Consider the following 25,212-nt stretch of genomic DNA (forward strand, 5'->3'; position numbering starts at 1 on the left):
GGCTCTCCACTCCATGGGAAGCCTGCTTCTCCTCTGCTGTGTTCCCTCTCTTGCTATGTCTCTCTCTGTCAAATAAATAAATAAAATCTTTTAAAGAAAGAAACAACCATTGCATTTGCATATTATTTTTATTTTATAGATGACGAAATGTGACATTGAGTGGTGAGGTAAATTGTTCAATGTAATGAAATCAACTCTCAGAGAAGCAAAGTATACTCATTGATTTTACTTCAGACTTATTTTCCTTGGTTACAACTATGATCTTGTTTTCATTTATCTTTTGTGTTAGATATTTATAAATAACTATTAGATTAATTGAATTTTAATGGAAAAATTGAAAATTCTAGCAGTGAATTTATAATATATTATCATTACTAATTAAACACATTTGAACTTGTTACTTTTTAAATTTACTCAGAATGAATTTCTTTTCTTGTTTTCCCATTTACTCAAAAAGGAAAAAAAAATCTAGATTTCTAACCTTTCCAAGTGTTTTATGTATACTCCCCAAAAATGAAGCAAAACTATGTCTACTTATAATAATAGGGCTTTCTCTCAAGTTAGACAAACTGGCCCAATGATATCACATTACAGTGGGAGTTTGGACTAAAATGTTTAAAATATAACCCGTGTAACCTAGCCACAACTGGAGGAAGCCAATAATGTTCTCCTACTGTTTGAAGATAAAGAGAGCTTCAGGGAAGTTTCATTTATCCTGCTCTTTCACTGTGCAGCAAGGTGACTGCCAAGTTGAGTTTTATAGCTTAAATGGGCTAAAACTGAAAGCATTTAGTGGAGTGGTATTTCACCATAATAGCTCCACTGGTCAGTAGCTGAACCAAGAGTTTATACAAAGAAGGAGAAAGGAAAATGTTTTGTCTTTGTTGCAGAGAATTCTATCCAAATCAACCTGCATTTGATTATTTAATTTTTCAGAAATGACAAAATTTTCTTCAAAGGAGTGAATTTTATTTTATTTTTTATTTTTTATTTTTTTTACTCCTTTGCTGCTTTAGAACTCTTCTGTCATTTTTATATCTCATCCCCTTTCATGTTCTTTGCCTTTTATCCCTAGAGGTCTTTCAGGCTTTTGTATTAGTTCTCTTATAAGTCTCCTTGATCTTGAAGGCTATGTAATAAGATTTTACCCTTTCCATGAATATTTGCTCTGATTATGGTGCTCTGATTATATTTTGCATCCACCATTTATTGAATGGCTACTATGAGCCAAGCATTGAGTTAAATATTATCACCTGGTAGATACGCAGCTATTATAATTGGATGAGAAAATGATACAATCTCTGACTTTTTAGGAGATTATAATTTAGGAAGGTAGACTAGCCAATAACTGAATTCTTTTAACTTACAGTAGAGAATGTGTCAGCTGTGTGAATATAGTGTTACAGAAATCCAGAGAGCAGAACAAGGTTATTCTGTAATCTGGTGATAGAGGAGAGGCTTCATGGAAGAATAAGGCTTTTTGTCTGGTTTTAAGGTATTTTGAGGGGGAGGGTATTGGGACAGTTTTCTGAGCAGTTGTACAAAATGATGGGGTTCAGAAATGATGCAGCATGTTCTGAGTTTCATTCTGTTCAGTTTGGCAGGAACACATGGTGTGGAGTAGGGAGTGTTGGAGGTAAGTTTGGACAATTACACTTGCTATAGACTTTCAAGAAGTTTCTTTGAGATGCTAATAAGTTTGAATTGTTATGTGGACAATGACAGGCAAAACAATATTTGAAAAACAATCATTAGAAGGAGTGGCATAGAGATAGGAGATTGTTGTAGTAGTACAAGGTACCAGCTCTGCCACTCACAAGCCATGCTATCCCATTACTTACCTTTTGTGCATCAGTTTTGTCTGTAAAATGGTGTTAATGTAGATGATTGGTGTAAAGATTAAATACAGTGATGCGGACCAAGTTTTTGGAATGTGTGTTTGGAAAAGAAAGAAAAGCACACCAGAGATGAATGCATGGGTAAAGTGAGACTTGAGAAGTTGGGTCACATTGAGGAGGCTTCTAGAGTGGAAGAGCCGGTAGCTGGGGACTTGTTATTCATGATGGGAGACATAGAGAAAAAAGTGAAGTTAGCTGTTAAGGTTTCCAACTTGAAAAACAGGTATGATAACATGAAACCATGTGCAGGAGGCCAGAGGTGATAAAAGAAACTCCCATTAATACTTTTGTACAAAATCTTTAAAGAAAATGTACATTCAGTTCCTGTTAAAAAATATAAGGCAGGAACTTAGAAACGAGGTACTAAGTGGGAGAGCCTTGAGATTTAGTAGAATAAAAGTGGTTGTTAAAGCCTTTGAGGGTGAATGTAGGAAGAAGTAGAAAGAACCTCAGTAGAGGTCCCCCAGTTTTAAGAATGGACAGAGAAGAATTCTCTAATGATAGATTCATGGATTTACTGGGAAGGGAGACGTTTGGGGACAGAGACTCTTACATGGAAGCATAACATACATGTAATATTAGTGAGTTATATTTGAAAAGTGAAATCACTTTCTTAGAGAACATTAGAATATCTTCTTACAGTCACATCCATGGTTATCATTTTATATTTACTTTTAACCTTTATTTCTTAAGCAAACATTTTTTAAAAGATTTTTTAAATTAATTAATTAATTTATTTATTTGAGAGAGAATGAGAGAGAGAGCATGAAAGGGGGGAGGGCCAGAGGGAGAAGCAGACTCCCTGCCTAGCAGGGAGCCTGATGTGGGACTCGATCCCGGGACTCCAGGATCATGACCTGAGTTGAAGGCAGTCGCTTAACCAACTGAGCCACCCAGGTGCCCAAACATTTCTTTATATATTTGTGATTGGAGTATAACAATTTGCAAACTGCTTCATTCACTTGACATTTAATGTGATCCATATTGCTACATAATTATAATCACTATGTTTAGCTGCTATAAAATAGTCCATGTTGAATTGTACCATATTGATTTATGGTATAATTTATCTCCTGATATTGTCTATCAGGAGATACACAATTTTATTTATTGATTTATTTTGTTCAGGCAAATACCTTTTTTTAAAAAGATATTTGTTTATTTGAGAGAGAGAATGAGAGGAGAGAGTTTAGCAGGAGAAGCAGACTCCCTGCCGAGCAGGGAGTCCGATGTGGGACTCAATCCCAGGACTCCAGGATCATTACCTGAGCCGAAGGCAGTTGCTTAACCAGCTGAGCCACCCAGATACCCATTGTTCAGGCAAATATCCTAAGACTTAAAACTTTTTCTAAATTTTCCATTTTTTCTTTGGTAGTGCTATGCATGAGACTGAACACTGATTGCAAAATGCCTACTCAACAGATGTTATTTATTTTTACAAAGAACTACATGCTTAACTTTTCAACAATTATTATTCTCATAACTTAATTATCATTGACATCTTCAGTCCCTTCACTGTTAACGGTCATTTTCAATCAAGGTATGGGTATTGGCATCAGATACTTCACTTTTTAAAATGTTGGCCAGTCTACCATTACCAAATGATATTTAATTTTATAACATTTTGAATTATTAAAAAGACTGTTTCAAATAGTCTTGGATATTCCAAAAATTTTTAAAGAAATTAGTTCTTTATTCATTATTAATTAAAGAAGAAACTGTGTAAGTTATGTATATGAGTATAAGCTAAATATTTTCCATAATTGAGGAAATTAACTGAATGATATAAGTTAATATTCAAACCCATTCTGTCTCTATTATTTAACTTCCAATTGAAAAAATTAATAATTCCTTTTGTCTCAATGGGTCTATCTTTTACAAGTGAAATGAACATATACTGCATTTCTGTCTCACTTTTTAAAACTGGTTGGCAGTTATACTAGTTATACTATACTATTATTATAATAATATTTGGGGGCCAGGTATTTTGTCATGTTCCTTATTGAGGGCTTTTTATATTGTTTTATCTATTTGCTTAAAAATAGTGAATGATAACTATGTGCCAGGCATTTTGCTTACCTACCCTTGCCTGCTTCTTTAAACTTTTCACTGTAAACTTCAGCATTGAGGGTTGAGTAGAGAGACAGAAAAAACTATTTGCTGAGCAAAACAGTTTGCTGTTATATTTCAAAAATATTTTGGTGTGAATTATTATGTTCCCTTAACAGTTTTAAGTCTTTTGGTGTTTTTATTGATTTATGCTACCTATCTATATTATCATAAAGAGAAATTTGGCAACACTAAGAAAAAAAACCTTAGAAATCATTGTCCTGATTTTAGAAATATATACTCGACTGAACAGAAAGCCCCCTCTGGGCTTTGTGGGACCTGGAATCAAGGAATTCAATTTATTTAGGATTTGGAAAGTCTAGTAATTTAGTTTGATTTCAAAAGAGGTAAAATTCTGTACAAAATAATTTTGCAGATGATTTTGGGCAATAAATCTCTGTGTAAAGTAGTTTTTCATAGCACATTAAATAAGAAGCCAGGTATTTAATAAAAAGGGTAGAAAGATCACTTTATTTGATGTTCTGTTTTCTGTTTCACTTTGGAAATTCTACTTGCATGTAATGCTTAGCGTGCATTTTACTCTAAACTGTCATTCTATTGATTTAAAAAAAAACACACAAGGGGCGCCTGGGTGGCTCAGTTGATCCTCTACCTTCGGCTTGGGTCGTGGTCTCAGGGTCCTGGGATTGAGCCTGCTTCCTCCTCTCTGCCTCCTCTCTGCCTGTGTCTCTGCCTACTTGTGATCTCTATCTGTCAAATAAATAAATGGAATCTTTGAAGAAAAAAAAACAAAAATAAAAACACACAATAATTAATAATTATTTAATTATTTAAACACCTATCCTATTCAAGCAACTCTACTGAATTCAAGAATATTAGAGCATTCAGACAAATCTCTTTCCTTAAGGAGTTTATATTTCTGGTTAAGGAAACAGATTATATGCTTTTTAGCAGGAGGATTAATTTAGTAATTGAACAAATGTTTACCAAGTATTTCCAATATTGTGAATTAGGGATACAGCTGTAAAGAAGATTATCTCTGCTCTGTTGAGTTTACATTCCATCTGAAGACTTGGGAAGATGATAACATCAGAAATTAGTAAATAAGTACAGATGATGATAAATTCTAAGAAGACAACTAAGCAAGGGAAAGGATAGAGTAATCACGTGTGAGCATGTATGTGTGTGTTTATGTGTCCGGGCACACACACATGTGATTGTTTTGGTGAATCTTTTAGAAGAGGTAGTCACAGAAGGTCTTGTCAGAGAAGTAAGCCATGCAGAGATGTATGAGAAGAATTACATAGACAAAAAGGGATAAAAGTGGAGGGTTCCAGGAGCTTAGTGAGTGAGGGCAGAGTAATAGATCCCAGAGCAGAAACGAGGAGACAGGGCAGGCAACTACAGAGGGATGCCTGATGCTTTGTCTTTTCTTCTGAGTATAGGAGCCCAGTAGAAGCTCTCGGCAGTGCTGTGACCTGATATGATTTCCTATTTTAACATATCTGTTTGGCTGCTATATGGAGAATGTATTTTGGAGTGCAGAAGAAAAAAAAAATACCCCAGTTAGGAGGTTATTGCTGTAAAATGATGGCATAAATAACAATACAAAAATTGTTAGAAAAATAGTTATAATGACCATTAATGGACTTGATTGTGTTTTGTTATTAAGGAAATATTCCATAATAGGAAGATAGGTGAGTCCATTGCAGGCAATGGAGAACTGTTTTGAAAAAGGTGGTTTGAATTTGTATTACTTCTTTCTAGGCAACCAGTAGTACTAGTTGAATGAAATGGAGTATTCATGAAGGAGAATATTAGGCTATAAAGCTGTGTGGGCAAGACACCCAGATTGTGGATGGCATAAAATACTTGGGAATTTGTACATCGTTTTGCAGGCAACCGGAGTCATTACAGATATTTGAAGGGGACAGTGGAATGTACAGTTTGGTAGTGGTTTGTAGTACTTTTTGAGGAGCTACTCTTGAGTGTAAGAGGGTCTTCAGGATTAGCAAAGGTGGAATATAAGGTGAGCACCCAGGCAGAGGCCAGGTTTAGTGTTAATTATTAGGTGAGAGACATTGGAAAGTCTTTCCAAAGCTGAAGGAGAAAGAAGAATGAAAAGTAACTCCAAGGTTTACATAAAAGATACATATCTCTCTTCTTCTCTGCAACAAACTGATGAGGTAGGTAATATTCTTACTTTACAGATGAAGAAGCTAAAGTACTCAGGGCATAGAAGCTTGCAAAATTCTCACAGCTAGTGGGTGTCAGATGGCATTTTAAACCCAGGTAAATTGCAGAACGCTGTCCCCAAAGTGTTCTGAAATAATCTAAGGTTTCAAAAAATTGGCTGTGCATGCATATAGTAATCTATTCTTAAGATATTTATTTTCATATTGGAATAGTTGTTATACTTGAAAATTGTGCTTATTTATAAATGTTGTACTCAAGATATTTAAAAAACAATACAAAATGGAAACTGTGTGTAAATAGAATTGTGGCATTTATTGTCAGTTTAATAACAAAAATGACATTAATATATTGGTTTCTAATGTCTTAATTATTAGATGTTTTATTAAAAATATTTCACTACTGATTCAATCAGCCATTTATCTATTGACAAGTCTAAGTAGAAACCACCAAGCATAAGAAAAGAGTGGGATAAAGTCAGAGGAATCAATGTAAGAAACAACTTAGCAGAAGAGAAAATGCTTTTCTAATAAACAGTAATTTAAAATTATAGGTGCAACATGTAGTTTTAATCTATCTTTTCTTGCCAAGTTAAAATTACAATATGTTAAGCCTGAAAACAGATAAAACACCTCTTAGATTCTTATACTTGGTCTTATAGCATAGCATTCTTGACATTAATGAATTATTTCAATTCTTTCAGCTGTCACAGGAATGATTAACTTGGTGTTCTGATTTATTAGTGCTAATAAAGAGCACCAGTACTTTATTATTTCTGGATTCTATTCCATTTTGTAAGAACAGTTTAAGAACTAAGCTATATGATAGTTGCATAGAGCTGTCCTTTTTTAAGGATTTAAGGTACATTAACATAAATTAACATGTATTGTCTTCACACAGTGAACCAGGTATTGTAGCAAAATAGATATATGGTACATGTAAAATAGACAGCCTGTATCTCTATTGTCCACCGTTCAGTTTAACCCACCGCAACTCAGTGATATTTTTACTGAAAAAAAAAAAAAATTCTTTTAATGATTATGCTCAGTCCTATACATGTGAAATTTTTAGTGAGTGCAAATAGTGAAAAATTTTTTAGTGAGTGCTTAATATATACTGGACCTGTTAGAAACACAAGTCCTTGCTGTCATCAAGCCTATATTTCACAAAAAGTGACTGTGTGTCAGATAGTAACTGGTACTATGAGAGCTTCAGTAAAGCTAGCTAAGGGAGAGAAGAGGGGTGGACAAGAAGGGACATCGAGGTCTGGAAAGTTGTGGACAAGATGTTCCCTCTTTTATATATTTGGTTGGGGAAGTCTTGAGACTCTCGAGAAGGAGGAGTGCTATACTTGTCAAATACTCCTACTAGTTTATTTGAAAGAGAATTGAGGATTGGCCATTAATTTGGTGGTGCAGCAGTCACTGGGACCTTGACAAGAGCTATTGGATAGATCTGAGAGAATCTAAGCCTAACTGAACTAGTTTGAGAGGATGGGAGGAGAAGGCAGCGAAATAGTATTTATATCTCTTTTGAGCCTTGGAGTAAATGCGAGCAGAGAAATCAAATAGTGGTTGAATGTAGATGTGGATCAAAAGAGTTCGTTGTCATTTTTTAAGATGGAAAAAATTTTTTTAAATCTATTTTGCGTGATATTGGGAATACTTTGGTAGAAAAAAAAAACAATCAGAGAGGCAGGTGGGGTGAGGACAGATTTTTGAGTATTATCTTTGAGTAGCTAAAAAGGTATGGATAGGTTCCAAGCACACAAGGAGGGATTAGCTTTAGGTAGTAGTCGGACAGTTTATGCATATTAACAGAGGAAACTATGTGGTTTAGGGACACAGATGAATGCAAGTTGGTAGGTGTGGTATTGGCAATATTTAGAATTTCTCTTTTGGTTGCATCTTTCTTTTCAAAGAAATCGAAAGCATAGACATCAGCTGAGAATCAGAAAAAAAGAACTACGCTAGTGAGGGAATGGAGGTGCAAAAACTCAGTTTGGTGGAAGAGGATTATAAAGAAAAAAAATGTTTACTTTGGAGATATTATGTTTGAGGTCCTGTGGGTCATTCAAGAAGACATGATGTGCAATCTTTTTGCTCAGTCAGGAGATGAGGTTCACAAACAATTTTGGATATTAATGGTAGAGTTACGGTAATTTAAACCATGATGTAAAAGATACGGCCAGGGAGAACTAGCAAAGTGAGGAGAGGCGGCCAAGGTCATAAGTAAAGAATTTTATTATTTATTTAGGTAAGGGAAACAATGCCAGCAAAGGAGAAAAAAAACAGAAAGGGACAGAGAAAACTAAGATTAAATAGGAATAATAGTGATTAGAATAACATAAGAGTGCTCAGTTTGTAAATGAGTTCCAAAAGAAAGAAAACTAAAAAGATACCATTACCTTTTGATTGTTAGAAGGTTATTGATGACCTCTGAATTGCTTATGAAGAGTGTTAGGTTTATGAACTGAAGTTTCAAGATATTTGACCATGAGAGCAAAAGGACACCTTACGAGAGGTTAGTGGCTTTTAAGTGAAGTATACCAAGGGAACTTTCATATTTTAATAAAAGTTTACTAAGTATCTCCTTTAGATCAGACACTATTCCAGGTAGCCTTAAACAAAGTGGACATTATGAACAAAATTGACAAAAATCCCAATCCTTAATATTTTATATTCTAGTTTAGGTTGTCTCTTTAAGCTGTTTCTTTTAGCCTAGGAGGACTTGACCATTTAGAAGTTTTATTATCAGGAGAAAGTCAAAGGAGAGAGGAAAAGAACAGGTGTGGCCCTTGGGCATGGCAGAGCCAAGGGAAGAACGTGGTATCACTTAATATCACAAGAGGAAACCATGACAAAATATCAGACAGGCCTCCTTAATTTTTAGTTTATGGCGGACAAGGATTTTGTACAAAACACTATGGTTCAATGAAAAGAACAATATAATAGATTTCAGAAGACTGTGATTCTATACGCACAACTTGACTAGCTATATCAGCAAAGGAAAGAGCCTTCAGGAGTTATAGCTTCCTCATGTGTAGATTAAAGGTATTTCTTCTGTGCAAGATGTTATTCCTTTGAACAGATGAGACTATATATCCTCTAATGAGCCTTATGAATCAAAGAACTTTTTATAAGAAAATGGCAATAGCTAGGGCACATCTGCAAAATCTTGTGATTCATATTTTGTGGTTCTTAAAATCTAATTATTTTATGATTATTGTTAGTTTGGAGTGAAACTAAATCTTTTTATTTCACATTTTTATTTTGTATTTGTAAAAATATATTCATATTTATAAAATCCCTGATTTTTTTTATGAGCAACTTAACAAAATATAGAACGTATAATTTCTTTTGACCACTGTGCGCTAACACAAGAACAAAGACTTTAGTATGCCCTGTGTGATCACATGTTTATAATAGATGAGCCTTGGCTTACAATAACTGCTTTGTTTGAGGTTTATTAGCCCATGCCTTAGTGCAATTGAACTTGTCCTAAATTCACTGTTTCAGAGCTACAACGTGTGTAGCACATTCATTGTCCTATGAATGATACTCGCTTACTTGAGTCCAGACAGTAAACTTAGAACTTCTCAGGTCCTTTTCCTTATAAAGTCTAGAAGCTTCTGTTAAAATATTGAAATATGTAAAACAATTAAAATATTTCAAATGGTGGACCCTTTATATGAAACAATTTTGAAAAATATCTGCTTTATGGGATCACCTGTATGGGATCAGGCTCGTCTCCCACCCTACATCTAGCTGCTAGCATTAATGACTGAGAGCCAAGTATAGATTTCAATTTGTGGTTATTTTATTTAATTCCAAATAAGACAATTTTATGGTATGTTACATTGTTCATATTCTAATCTCTGTTGCCAAGAGTTCCCAATAATTTTGAAGACTATTACTTAATATTTTAAAATATCACAAAAGTTAAAGACAAAAAATTTGAAGTGTATAATGTGTTAAACTCTGTAGAGTACCATCTGATTTATAAAAACAATAATACTATGTTTTCCCTTATTCTCTTCTGTATTACTAAATCAAACAAATAAGTAATTAAAATACTAAGGTAAAGAGGGTATCTCATTCAATCCGTTCTTTTTTTCTCATTAAACTTTTGTTTTAATCTCAAAATTCTGTGACAGATTTTTGGTCAAGTTTTTTCCATTAAAAAGTTCCGGGGGCTCCTGGGTGGCTCAGTGGGTTAAAGCCTCTGCCTTCCGCTCAGGTCATGATCCCAGGGTCCTGGGATTGAGCCCCACATTGGGCTCTCTGCTCAGCAGGGAGCCTGCTTTCTCCTCTCTCTGCCTGCCTGTCTGCCTACTTGTGATCTCTGTCTGTCAAATAAACAAATAAAATCCTCGGGGGGGGGGGGGGAACCTGCCCCCCACCAAAAAGAAGCAAATGGTTCACAAAATATACTCCTTTTCTTTTGAAGGTTTTACAATGCATTAACCAAGTCTTTTATTATTAAATTTCAATGGCCCGTTGACTTGAACAGTTCTGAGACTGTTCTTCCACCCCTAATTAAGAGTTGGGTGGCAGGTATTGGTGATATTGGTGATAATATTCATTTAGCCTTCTGAGCTTTGTGGGCAGAGTTGGTAATCTTGCCAGTTCCAGCTGCTTTCTTGTCCACTGCTTTGATGACACCCACAGCAACTATGTGTCTCGTTTCATAAATAGCAATGCAGTCCAGAGGAGGATAGTCAGAGAAGCTGTTAACACAGCTGGGCTTGCCAGGAACCATATAAATGATGACAGCATTACCAGATTTCAAGAACTTGAGACCATCTTCCAGCTTTTTTCCAGAATGATGATCAATCTTCTCCCTCGGCCCAGCAAACTTGCAAGCAATAGGAGCTCTGGGACAATCCAGCACAGGTGCATAGCCAGCACTTATTTGGCCTGGATGGCTCAGAATAATCACCTGAGCCATGAAACCAGCTGCCTCCATTGGTGGACCATTTTCGCTGTCATTGGCCACATTGCTGTGACGAACATCTTTGACAGATACATTCTTGACACTGAAGCCCACATTGCCCCCATGAAGACCCTTACTCAAAGCTTCATGGTACATTCCAACAGACTTTAGTTCAGTTGTAACACTGAGTGAAGTAAAGGTGACCACTATCCCAGATTTAAGAACACAAGTCTCCACCTGGAACACAGGGACAGTATCAATACTACAAATTTTGTAGACGTCCTGGAGCAGCAGACGCAAGGGCTTGTCAGTTGGATGAGTTGGTGGCAGAATGCAATCCAGAGCTTCAAGCAGTGTGGTTCCACTGGCATTGTCATCTTCACAGGTGATTTTCCATCCCTGAACCAAGGCATGTTAGCACTTGGCTCCAGGATGCTGTCAGCTTTTCAATCAGAAATTGGCATGAATACTACTTTGTTGGGGTTGTGGCCAATTTTCTTAATGTAGGTACTGACTTCCTTAATGATTTCCTGGTATCTCTTCTGGCTGTAGAGTGGCTCAGAGGAATCCATTTTGTTAACACCAACAATTAGTTGTTTCATACCCAGTGTGTAAGCCAGAAGGGCACGCTCATGGGTCTGCCCATTCTTAGGGATACCAGCTACAAATTCACCAACACCAGCAACAAAAATCAGGACAGCACAGTCAACCTGAGATGTGTCTGTTATGTTTTTGATAAAGTCTCCATGTCCTGGGGCATCAGCTATGGTCACATAATGCTTGTTGGTCTTAAATTTCCACAGGTATCAAGGGCGATACCACTTTCACATTCACTTTCAGTTTATCCCAGACTGAGGCGTACTTGAGTGAGCCATTTCCCATCTCAGCCTCCTTCTCAAATTTTTCAGTAGTTCTTTTGTTGATCCTACCATATTTATAGATTAGATGACCAGTAGTGGTAGACTTTCTCTAATCTATATGTCCAATGATGTCAATGTTGAAATGAATCTATTCCTTTCCCATTTTCGTTCTGGTGTAGTGACACCTGTGTTCATGACACCTGTGTTTGTGGTGGCAAACCCATCATGAAAATAAGTCCATTTATTTTATAATTAAAACTGAAGTTCAGAAATATTCTCTGACTGCCCAATCTACATGATTGAAATATAGAGTATGGAATCTCCCCATCAGTGTATCATTGCTCTCAGTGGTTTTCATATTTAAGTATCTGCAAATACAGTGGTGGTAGTGGTAGTGAAGACCCTATAATGAGATAATTTTTCCTGCACAAGGGGCCACAAACCATGTGCCTATCCTGAGGCTCTAGTGATTCTGACCCATTCCCACTAAAAAAAGTGTAGAGAAGAAAACTTTATCCAAACCGGCCGCTCTGCTTTTCATCCTCTTCATCTTCAATATTTGTTTTTTAAAGATTTTATTAATTTATTTAACAGAGAGAGAGATCACAGGTAGGCAGAGAGGAAGGCAGAGAGAAGGGGGAAGTAGGCTCCCCACTGAGCAGAAAGCTCAATGCAGGGCTTGATCCCACGACCCTGAGATCATTACCTGAGCCAAAGGCAGAGGCTTAACCCACTGAGCCACCCAGGTGCCCCAATATTTGTTGCTTTTTTAACTTTCCAAATTTACTGCTATTAAAAAAGGTAGAAAAGACTGAAGAAAATTGCAATTACCCATGGCTCCATTACTCAGAATAGCTACTCCTAATACTTTGCTATCTTGTCATTTTTGGTATGATTATTCATTATTCATGGTATGTTATTTATAATAATATAAATGGTATATTTATTACAAAACTAGACTGAATATACTGGTATATTATTTATCATTGGTATATTATTAAGTGTATTATTTACAATTATTTATATTACAATTTATATTTATATATTTGCATTATATTATTAATATAATATAATATATTTATAATACAATTAGGCATACTATTTATAATAAATATGACAATGAATATTTTAGAAAAACAAGGCCATTTATTTTGCACTGTTTTGTAGGATATAACAGTGTGCCTGGAGCAATGTCAGATATCCTTACACATTCTTCAAGATTATGATTTTTAATTTCCCTATCACATTCTAACATAAGGCTATATTATAATTTATTTAATCTCCTACTGTAGGGAATCTATATTATTTTTAATTTTTTGCTGTTATAAAATAACCAATTTTTTTAGACTTTGGCTTTATATTGCTAAGTTACCTTCAGCAAGCTGTCAACTGATATCCCAACTAGTATGAGAATACTTACTTTCTTTCATGTTTCTCAGTACTGGGAACACTACATATACAGATAGGTAGAAATACAGATACACATGTACGTATATAGACACATATGATAAACTACAATGCACACATTTAAATATAAGCAAGAATACTGTCATATCTTTTGTTTTATATCATTAAATATAAAGTTAAATATTCTTCATATGTTACTAGCTATCTCTACATTTTCTTTTGAATTTCTCAACCTTGTGCAGTTTTCATCACATAAGTTTTCACCACATAAATTTCACAATATGTTCTAATATTTTATTTATTTTTATTTTTTTTTTGTTCTAATATTTTAAATATAAACACAGCTTCATCAGTTCTGTAAATTTAAAAAATTGCTTAGTTAGTCTTACCATTTATTCTTCCAGAAAAGATTTTCTATTTCTAATTTGCTTACTCTTCTAAAGAAATTTATCTGGGAAAAGAGAAGTCACAGCAAGTTTGTCCATTGGCAGAAATGAACAATGGGTGTAGAAAGAAACTGTTGATACAAGAAGACAAGGGGGGATTTACCAAAGTGATGCCAGCGGGCAAGAGGGATGGAGTCTGATGTACAAGTGAAGGTTGTGGTTTTGTAGAATAACACTTACCTGATGTTTATTCAGTAAGGATGGAATGGGGGAGGAAATGTTCACAGTTTAAGGAGAGAAGAGTAAGTATAAAACCGTAATCTAGGTCAGTGGGAGAGTAAATGGTCGGTTTTAACAGCCCTTTTCAGGATACTGTTCAGGAATGGAAGGCAAAACCATTCAGCATTATTGTGTAGTAAGGACAAGTTGGGGATGAATGACAGGGAACAGGTGGTAAATCCAAGGATTGTAGGTCCTGCGGGGATAGGAAAATCGTTGCAGTCAGAGTGCTCATGGTGAGTGAACTGGGAAGAAAGGACGTTTAGTTGTCAGGGAGTATGGTGCTAGAAACTGAGATTATGGAGGGGTTTTCTTATTGATATGACCAGAGGAGCTGAGGTAGTGTTGATGACAAGATCACCGAATGAGAAGTAGTCAAAGAATCTAGAGGCCAGAGTGTTGAAGGAGTCATGCCTAGAGATACTGAAACCACCCCAAACTGAGATGAGATTAGTGTTGGAGGTTTTGACAATAAGCAAAGATTTCTGAAAATTGGGTAGGTGACTATAATAGGAAGAGGTACTCTATGGTGCAATCCAATATAATATTCAAAACTGAGGGTTGAACTAGAGAGCCCGTGCACTAGATGTTTGCTAGGCCTACACTATTTTCCACCAGGCCCCCCAATAGTTTTTCCTTCTCATTGATTAGTTGTTTACCTGTCACTGCCTTTAAGAGCCTTTGTCCCATCATCCAATCTAAAACACTCCCTAAGGCATGGCTCTACTGTGTATTTTACTTGTTTTATATTTAAAGAGTATTTATAACTAACAACATATCTTGTTTACTTACTTGTTTTTATACACTGGTTCTCTTATAGAATGTAAGTATTTTGAAAACAGTGATTTAGCATGTCTTGTTTGTGGCTGATTTCCCAGATTTATGATTAACTGACACATAGTAGGCAGCCAATAACTCATTGTTGAATGAATGAATGAATGAATGAATATTTATAAGATTAATTATTCTCTCCCACTTTCCTGTGACTTCTTCCAAAATCCAAATATACTTTTTAAAAAAATTTCCCAACTCGAAGCATCCATTTTTCTTATAAGAATTGCTATTCACAACCTTCTCCTCAAGAATGGTGAATTAGTAATGCAGTAGGAAAAAGGTATAAAGTTGTTCTGTTTGCCTAATGTAGTTATTAGTTAGGACTCAAAGATGCTGTCACTCATTACTTCAGAAAATTCTCACCAGTAAGATAATGAACTTGAAGTACAGTTATCTCCTGATTAATTGATTTCAACTATCACTCTCCTGTCATGCTTAGCCAATAGTAAGCTTCTCACAGAGTAGTACCCCACAACTGTAAACTTGAATCCTCTCTCCATATGCCTATACCCTTTGCTTACTTGTTTTGACAGCAGATTAAAGATAAGTTGAAAATCTATTCCTCAGAAAAAAAGTAAAAATAAAATGATTTAGCTGTATTCAGTGTTTTTTTAAATATAAAAACAAATCTTTTTATTTTTGCTCTAAATAGAAAGCAGATAAATTTATGTTCTTATATTTTAGCAATAAGTAGAAATGTTACATGACTAGTTAACATGCTATTTAGTTTATATGTTGAAAACTATATATAGTATAGTATAGTAGCATGAGCCCTTGGTGTTGTCAAGGATTAATTAAGATAACAAATGTAAATTAGTTTCCCCTTTTTTCTCTCTAACAGACTAGATATGAGTTATTCATCCTCTTACACACAATAAAACTATCACCTTAATTTGATGCCCAAGGCAAGAGATTTTTTCTACATTGTAGATGGTTATTATGTAGCATGATTCTAATTGTTGCTGCTCTATTTTTATGAAGTACCATTCTGTAATCAGATTGGTGATTTAATGTTTCTAATCATTTACATTTTTAAGCCTCTGGTACTATGAATATTTTACAGAGTAGTCGATTTATGTCTGTATACTAACAATATTTCAACTTTAAAACAAAATGTTCTTTTGGTGTTTTGAGAATTTTAAAGGCAACTTAGAAATCTACCATTTTAAATTCCACCATTTATTGAGCATTACCAAGTGAAAGGCCCTATATCAGCCAGCTTGGGCTGCCATAACAAAATACCATGAAAGTAGATAGTTTAAACAATAGAAATTTATTTGTCATGGTTCTGTATGCTGGGAAGTCCAAGACCATGGTTGGGTTCTGTTGAGAACTCTCTTCCTACACTGCAGATGGGCACTTTCTCATTGTGTCCTCACAACGGCAGAGAGAGAAGAGATCAAACTCTCTAGGGTCTCTTATGAAGGTATTAATTCCATTATGAAGACTCCAATCTTAGGACCTCATCTGAAGCTAATGCCCTCCCAAAGGCCCCATCTTCAAATATAATCACTTTGGGAGTTAGGACTTACATTTGAATTTGGAAAGACCCAGTTCAGTCCATAGCTGACTTTGAGCTAAGAAATACATGCAGCTCTTTTGAAGTAAAAAATGAGACCATAATTGCAAGAGGTTACCATGATTTTAGATTTTCCTTGGAATGTGGCCCTTTATAGCATCTATAAAATTGTGTTTTATATAGATTATAAAGCATGTATGGACACTCTGTATTATAAAATTTTGTACCCAAGTAGACTGTGGGACGAGTTTCTTTTTGTTTTATTTTGTGTATATTATGAACAACTTCTTATATGTACAAAACTAGACTGAAAAGTCTAATGAATTTTTAATGAACCCACTACCCACTTCCAATAGTTACCAACTCAAGATGAATGTGTTTTTTTCTATAACCTACGTTCTATACATAACTTGCCTCTGGTCTGGAATCACCAGTTTTTTTTCCAAGTTGTAGGATTCCTTTAGTATTTCACGTTTTTAATTTTGTTGCTAAGATATCTCTTATGGCTACTGAGTTGGTTATTGGGTTTTTCATTTGTTTTGTTGAAAGTGTAGGAAAAATGTTTTTGTTTTGATTTTGAGCAGACACATTGCTAGTTCATACTGATTTTTATAATTAAAATTCAAGCTTTCAGAAATTTTAGTTAATCCCTCCCATTTTGTATCGCTATCTCTTTTCTCCCTTGCCAAGAATCCTATATCGGGAAAATCAGGAATGATAAAATTATATTATCCCAAAAATCACACATTTCATCCAACATTATACATACAACAATGTATGCAATAAAAACACTACCACCAATATTATTATTACTGATAACAGGTAATTTTTTTAATTCCTTTTGCCCATTGACTAGCTCACTAGGAATCTGCAGTCAAATCACTCTGTGTATGTGTATTTAATTTTTGTGTGTGTGTGGTAAGAACACAAGATTTAAATCTTCGTAATAAGTTTCTATATGCAATGCAAAACTTAACTATGGGGACAGTGTTGTAATAGCTGCCTCTAGAACTTATTCATCTTGCATAATTGAGACTTTATGACTGTTGATTAGCAGTTCCTCGTTGGTTCCTCTCAGTGTGGTAAGCCACCAACTGGGTTCACATTTAGATTCATTGGTTTTGCTTTACATTTTAATTTTAGGATCTCCTTTTTAAAAATTGGTTCTGTTTTATAATTAACTGAAATATTTACATGGTTCAGTGACAAAAATAGAAAAGAAATTACATTTTTTAAAAAATTAGTTTGTTGGAGCCCCTGGGTGACTCAGTCAGTTAAGTATCTGCCTATGGCTCCAGTCATGATCCTGCGGTTCTGGGATCAAGCCCCACATTAGGGTTCCTGATCGTCAGGGATTCTGCTTCTCCCTCTGCCCTCACCCCACTCATGCTCGCTCTCTGTGTCTCTCTCTCAAATAAATAAATACAATCTTAAAAAAAATCTAGTTTATAGTTCATGTCCTGCACTCTCTTCTGTTCATCCACTTATTGATTAAAAAATAGTTTAGGGCACCTGGGTGGCTCAGGTGGTTGAGTGTCCAACTCTTGGTTTCAGCTCAGGTCATGATCTCGTGAGTCCTGACATTGAACCAGGTGTCAGGCTCCATGCTCAGCAGGGAGTCTGCTCTAAGATTCTCTCCTCCTGTCATTTCCCCAACTTGCATGTGCATTTTCTCTGTCTCTTTCTCTAGAATAAATGAATAAATCTTAAAAAAATAGTTTATGCTTACATTGTCTTAAAAATATATGTCTGTATATTTTAGTAGATGAATGGCATCATAGGTAGGCCATATATTTCTATATATCTATATTTATATCTGTATCTATATATACGTAGTTAAAATGTGCTATTGAAATGATAGTCTGATTTTCTTTCTCTAATAAGTGACTTACCATTGTATATGGCTGCTGAAAGATTTTTTTTTTTTATTTTCTTTAAAGTCTGATAATTTTACTAGGATGTGTTTTGCTGTGGGTGGATTATTTTCCAAGGTATGCAGTATGACCTTTCCAAAATATAGGTTCAATTTATTTTCCTTTATTCAGGTAATGTTTTTACACTGTAGCTTTTGATACTTGTTCTGTGTTTTGTTTTTATTTTATAAGGATATAAATGAGCTCCACTTCAAATTATTCAATTAATAATCACTAATATAAGTTTTACCACATGGGGTCAGTTTTGGCCCAAATGCTGCTCAGTTGTATTAGAGGTATGTTACAAAGCATTTCCTTTTTGATCTCCTAGTTAAAGGCTAGCGATGTGTTCTGTGACTTGGCTTCCCTGAATTCAGCTTTATGCAAGCTGTAAGCTCCAGTACACTGAATTGTTTCTATGGAAAAATAATAACTCTTGTCAAATAAGTTTAGGAAAAAAAAAATTGGATTATTCAAATTAAACAGGTTGATTGGAAATATGCATTATAATCTTCAGAGAAAATTACATGCAGCATTTTACAAATGTATTTGATAGCTAACCTTTCTGCAAATAAACACATTAACATCTCTAAGTGAAATACAATTTGGAAGATATTGACTTAATACATTTACTATGAAACTATCAACAGATTTAACAAAACACATTCAAATTTTTAATATTTCCCATTTGTATCAATTCCTAGAGAAATATACTCTATATATTAGTGTAGTAACACTTCCTTTTATTTATGCAGCACTTAATTTTCTCATAAGATAGTAGAGTCTATCTTTTTAAAGTATCTTTGACTTCGGGAATTATGACAAGTTTTGTTCTTTACTCAATACTCACTAGAGGGGGCGCCTGGGTGGCTCAGTGGTTTGGGTCTTTGCCTTCGGCTCCAGTCATGATCTCAGGATCCTGGGATCCAGCCCCACATGGGGCTCTCTGCTCGGTGGGGAGCCTGCCTCCTCCTCTCTCTCTGCCTGCCTCTCTGCCTACTTGTGATCTCTGTCTGTCAAATAAATAAATAAAATCTTAAAAAAAAATACTCACTAGAGTACTTCTATTCTTTACTTTGCAGTTTTCTTTTCTTCCCCTTGTAAACTTTTAGTAAACTATTTCTAAATTGTATGATTCAGTAATTTTTGATTACTGCCTCTCAGGTCGCTGTTGGAAAAATGACATTAGAGCATATTGTGTGGGTAGCAGTTCTTCTTAATCAGAGAGAAATATAGGGACAGAAGTGGATGTCAGAGGGTGGAAGATGCTGAGTTTGTTTTTGAAGAGGCTCAGGGATCCATGGGAAATATTCAGGTTTCATGGCTGGTAGATAACTGAAAACAGGACTGTGGCCTTTAGAACAGAACTTGGGAATGGAAATAGATTTGAGAATCATATGTTACTAGTAATGAAAATCCAGAGTGGGGATGCCTGGGTGGCTCAGTTGGTTGAGCAGCTGCCTTCAGCTCAGGTCATGATCCCAGCGTCCTGGGATCGAGTCCCACATCGGGCTCCTTGCTCGGCAGGGAGCCTGCTTCTCCCTCTGCCTCTGCCTGCCATTCTGTCTGCCTGTGATTGCTTGCTCTCCCTCTCTCCCTAACAAATAAATAAAATCTTTAAAAAAAAAAAAAAAAAAAAAAAAAGAAAATCCAGAGTGGGTAACATCTCTCAAGAAAAGTTAGTAGAATAAAGAGAAAGGAGAAATTGATCAAGATAAAAAGAAAAAGACCTTTATATGCTTTATTCAAAATTCTTTTGTCGTACAAAATACACCTGTGTTTTATAAAGTTATCTTAAAGAAATCAAATGTAACAATTCAAGAAACTATACATTTTTAATATACCTGGTAAGAGTATTTGAAAATTTCCAATTTACTCTGGTTATTACTATAGTCAAATAGCACTATGAAGTAAAATTTTTACTCTTCAATTATTCTCTTATAATGGAATTGTCTTATTTTTAGTATCCATTATTTTTATGTTACCTAAAAACCACTTGCAAAGTTCTTAAACCAAGGTAATTTTCCATATACTTTTCTAATTTTTTTCTCTTTTTTCTAAGTGAGAATAACTTTTAAAATGTCTTTTAAAAATTAATTGGCTTTCCTAAGTTAATAAAAATTGAAAGAATAATTAATATTTCTTCAGTTTTTGAATTCATGTTTCTAAAAAGGAAAATTCTTTTTTTTTTTTTTAATTTTGTTTATTTATTTGACAGAGAGAGAGACACCGAGAACAGGAACACAAGCAGGGATAGTGGGAAAGGGAGAAGCAGGGCTCCCACTAAGCAGGGAGCCCCATGCGGGGCTTGATCGCAGGGTCCTGGGATCATGACCTGAGCCGAAGGCAGACACTTAACCACTGAGCCACTCAGTCTCCCCTAAAAGGGAAAATTCTTTATGTAAGAAAGTATTTCATTGTAATATCTCAATTTATTAGCTTTTACTCCCATAGACTGATAGCAGGAATTTAAAAATTAATTTTATTTTCAGTAATAGTGGAGATTGGCTTTATAATCCTAATTTATATTCTTACTATATTTTGTTATCTTTTAGAATCCTTCATGACATTGGTGTAATGGTTCATAATTTATGGATTATTTATAGTTGTCATATTACTTAATTTTTATAACAATTCTGTGAGATGGGTTTTATGGAAAAGGATATTTCTAATCATAATTCAGTGTCCTACAGCTAGTAAGGGTGGAAAGGACCCTTGATCAGCTCCTCCTCTATATCTCGTGTTCTTTGACCTTACTTGAGCCATTTATAAATGGTATCATATTTTTGTACTCTTCTTACAAGTCCCTTGGAAACGCATTCTAAGTTAGGAAATTATAGTTTATGGAAAATGACTAGGGCATGACTAATTTCACTCCCCATCCTACCCCTCACTTAAAAAAAAAAAACTAGGTACAAGAGTCTCCTATGAAACTGAAACAAATACTACATTTTTGGGGTTATAACAAAGAAAGGTTATTTTCATCTCTAACAGTTCCTGGCTGGTCACAGTGTTCCATGCCACAGAAAAGCCTGAATAATTTCTTTAAAGAAAGCACTGAAGCCAAGAATTAGCATTCTTTCTGGCTGAACTGCAATTGCACACAGGTTGGCCTCTTATTTTTGCAACAGTGTTTCATTAGGTCAGCTGAAAGTTTGCCCTCTCTGTTCTAATGCAAAATGATAAAGGTAGACAAGGAAGGGGAGAGTGGGGGGCTTCAGTAGGAGATTAGCTCTGTGGTACCTGTAATCTACACTTTTCAAATTTTAAATAATTGAAACCTTCATGCTTATTGCAATCAAGGTCTGCTTATTTTTATTTTATTGTACATAAGCACCAACTTTTCTTAATACATAGTTACTCAAACTCTGGTGGTCTTCCCCAAAGCAGTGTGCTGGGATGATGACTGTGAGCTACTCCTCTAGAAGCAGCATCAGCAAAAGGTCTGAAAGCAGATAGTTAGTTGTCTTCCAGTTGTAATTCTTTTTTTTTGCAATTTGTTATTGTAAATTATACAGTTACACTATAGTCTTCTGTAGGGAAGTATAAAGAATTTATTATTGTTATTTTTATCTGCGGATTCAAATTCTGTTTTAAAAACCTTATTAGGTGGAATAATTCTATCAAGTGACATTAGTTGTAATAATATCTTTATCTGAAACACATGAACAATTTAATTATTACTGAGAAGGGGAAAAGAATAACATTATATTAAATTGGACCTCCTTAAAATTCTTTTAGAAATAGCAATTGAATATAAAGTGCATCTCATGAGTGTCCATAGCCAACAAGTAAAATTGTAAGTATGGAAAAACAATAAAATTATAGATTTAGTGTTTAATGATATTTATACTGCACTTTATGAGTTGAAATGTAATTACTCTACAATTAACTAATGCAAGACAAAAGTCTGAGGGCTTATTTACCTGAATATAGTAGGGGCACCTGGGTGGCTCAGTTGGTTAAGCAACTGCCTTTGGCTCAGGTCATAATCCTGAAGCCCAGGAATCAAGTCCCACATTGGGCTCCCTACTCAGTTGGGAGTCTGCTTCTCCCTCTGACCTCTCCCCTCTCATGCTCCCTCTATTTCATTCTCTCTCTCTCAAATACATAAATAAAATCTTAAAAAAAAAACTAGATATAGTATATAATATCTTTTCTTTATTTAAATTTTTAATATTTCTTTCACCAGGGTTTTTGCACTAATTTATATATTTTAGAATATTCCATTAAGATATTACTTATCTTGATTAATGAATTTGCAGGTTGCACTTAAATTTTGCCTTTCTGTCAAGTGCCTTTTTATTATCATCATGGGCCTGGCCCCACACCATGTTTAGATATTTTTAGGGCAATAATGAATTGCACTATTTTTGGAGATATACCTCTTTTTTTGCCCATTATCTTAAGCAGTTGTAGGGAAACAAAAGAGAGAGAAGTGTATATTGAGGGGAGAAAATACAAGGGCTTCAGGACTACAATGCTGAGGTGTGAGAAAAGTGTTCTTCTAGACTGATTTGCACTCTGGTACACTGCTCTTCAGAGGTCAGGAAACTGAGAGTATAATCCCATCAAGTTTGAAGAAACCACCTTAGTTATGCCAAGCTTTGTATTTCAATAAATATTACCAAATCCTTCTTTTGATGCAGTCAGATTACTTGAGCACCCCAAAGGATGCCAATGTTACCTGGAGAGAAGGTCCTTTATATAACAAATTGGCAGTCCTCAAAATCCATGTTATTCTGGAAAGGCAGATTGACCAAGTTGACCATCTGGAAAGAGAATAGCTCTCAAGACCAGTGTTTCATTCAGAAAATTTTCAGAGGAAGTAATTAAGATCCTGTTAAGCTTTTTCTCAAGAGTCATTTATGTGTCATATTATTTGGAACTGGGAAAAAAAACTAGTGCTAGAAGAATTGAATTTATACTAAAAAGTATATAAAAATGAAAACAAAAATTTTGTTTCAAAATTGTTTAAATATTGTCTTCAGATTTTATTGACTATTTATATGTGTTTATTTTAGAGCTTTGGGCATTGAGACCATGAAAATAATGTTTAAAGATGGTCTTTTATAGTTAATAGTAATTTGCATATTAAGGTTCAAATTGGAATTTTAGAGGTTAGATGCTGCCATAAGGAGTGTGGAAGGCTTAAGAGATAACATACAATTAACAAAAATATAACCACAAGAATTTCTCAAATGTGTGCGTAAAGGAACAGATGTATGCTCAGAGACCGTACAAAAAAAGACTGAGACTGGCCTGGCTTGGTTAATGTTTTTTCTATTACCTTTTCTAATCTGAAACACATACTATATGTAAAATAATAAATATGAAATATGAAGCAATTAAATTTTACTAGTGACAGTGAAAGAAGCAGAGGCAGGTATGTTATGAAACTGTGATTTGGAAATGTCCTTATTAGGATTGCAATTTGAATTAATGTTTTCCAATCCCATGAGTTGGATCTTACTTTGCTTATCAAGCTACAAGCCTCAGTACCTTTCCATTTGTTGTTAAAGTATTTTGTGTACTTAGTAGAGAAGACTTCTCTAAGGGAAACCTGGGAAAGAAATCCAATAGGGTCTCATGAAACCCACAGATATATATGTTATTTCAATAGGAAATCACATTAGGAATAAATCTCATTGTACTATATCTAAAAGAAAAAAAAACAAAAATAAAAAGTGACATCTGTGAAAGCTTGTTAACTTATTTAGAATCACAGAACATATTAGAATTTAGATTAAAACCACTTCTCTATGGATTACAAACCAGATGTTTTTCTTCTACACCAGCCTGACTCTCTGTAGTCTTTCCTTGAGCGGTCAGTATGCACATTTTTTCCCACACTGGCTTGAGGGTGATTTACAGAGCAGCTTAATTTTCAACTGAAGTCAATGTCTAATGTTATTTCTTTTATAATGCTATTCTTGCAAATATTCTGCTAGAGATGGGAAATTATATATTTAAGAGGATATGCCCTAGTATAGGTCGTTCAGAATTAGGAAACCTAAGAACATTTAATCTGTGTTGGTGTAGAACTAGTTGTTGGTGCAGAATTAGTCCTCATTTTAGGACTAATTAAGATAATATTAATAAATGAGAAAAATTTGTATTGCTATTTTTATGAACCTTTGAGCTACAGAGTTAAATATATGATGGGCAACTATGGGCTGTGGTTACTTATAGCATTATCTGGGAGGAGAATGCCCAATTATAAAATCAAAGTTGGCTTGGGGCAAATGGTGGATTTGTAACATAGCTGACTGAAAATAAAATATAGAGTCTGTTGTTATTATTTGATAACACCAATTGCTTAATTATACCAATTGTATAAAGATTTTTAGTTGTTGCAAAAACAATTTAAATGTTCCTTATGCCCTCCATTTGCTCTCTGGCTGATTAAGCAGAGGAACAATAGGAGTGTGGAAATGGTGGTGGTGGTTGGTGGAGGGGAGTCTCCTTTTGAGAGTGACCTCTACAGCACCAGGAAAGTTTATGGTAGTAGTAGGAGAGAAAATAATGAAATTCCTTCGGAAAATAACTAAATGTTTCCTTCTTCATTTGAGGCTTTTCTCCTTTATCTTAGACTATATTGTACACATTCTGTTGTCTTGACAACACTTTTGCAGTAATGCTGAGGGAGTAGATTGTTTTCTAAATAAGAAAATATGGGACATACACACAATTTGGATGGAAACACACCATAAGTCAGAGGGAGACTATCACCTAAGTCTTAAAGCCCTCCTGACTCCTTAGCTTCCTCAGGAAATCATGTTTATACATTTACATGTTAAAGTTTTTTTTTTTTAAAGGTTTTTAAATTATTTATTTGACAGAGATCACAAGCAGGCAGAGAGGCAGGCAGAGAGAGAGAGAGGAGGAAGTAGGCTCCTGGCAGAGCAAAGAGCCCAA

General features: G+C 34.8%; 1 protein-coding gene and 1 pseudogene across 3 annotated transcripts in view; one reads left to right on the forward strand and one right to left on the reverse strand.

Moving 5' to 3' along the window:
* The window catches only part of CNTN1 (contactin 1), a 353,970-nt gene that overhangs the window by 44,143 nt on the left and 284,615 nt on the right, over positions 1-25,212 (forward strand). The gene's annotated exons all lie outside the window — the stretch shown is intronic.
* On the reverse strand, positions 10,743-12,119 carry LOC132020656 (elongation factor 1-alpha 1-like; annotated as a pseudogene).

This window comes from Mustela nigripes, chromosome 6 (assembly GCF_022355385.1).
Source record: "Mustela nigripes isolate SB6536 chromosome 6, MUSNIG.SB6536, whole genome shotgun sequence".
Taxonomy (NCBI): domain Eukaryota; kingdom Metazoa; phylum Chordata; class Mammalia; order Carnivora; family Mustelidae; genus Mustela; species Mustela nigripes.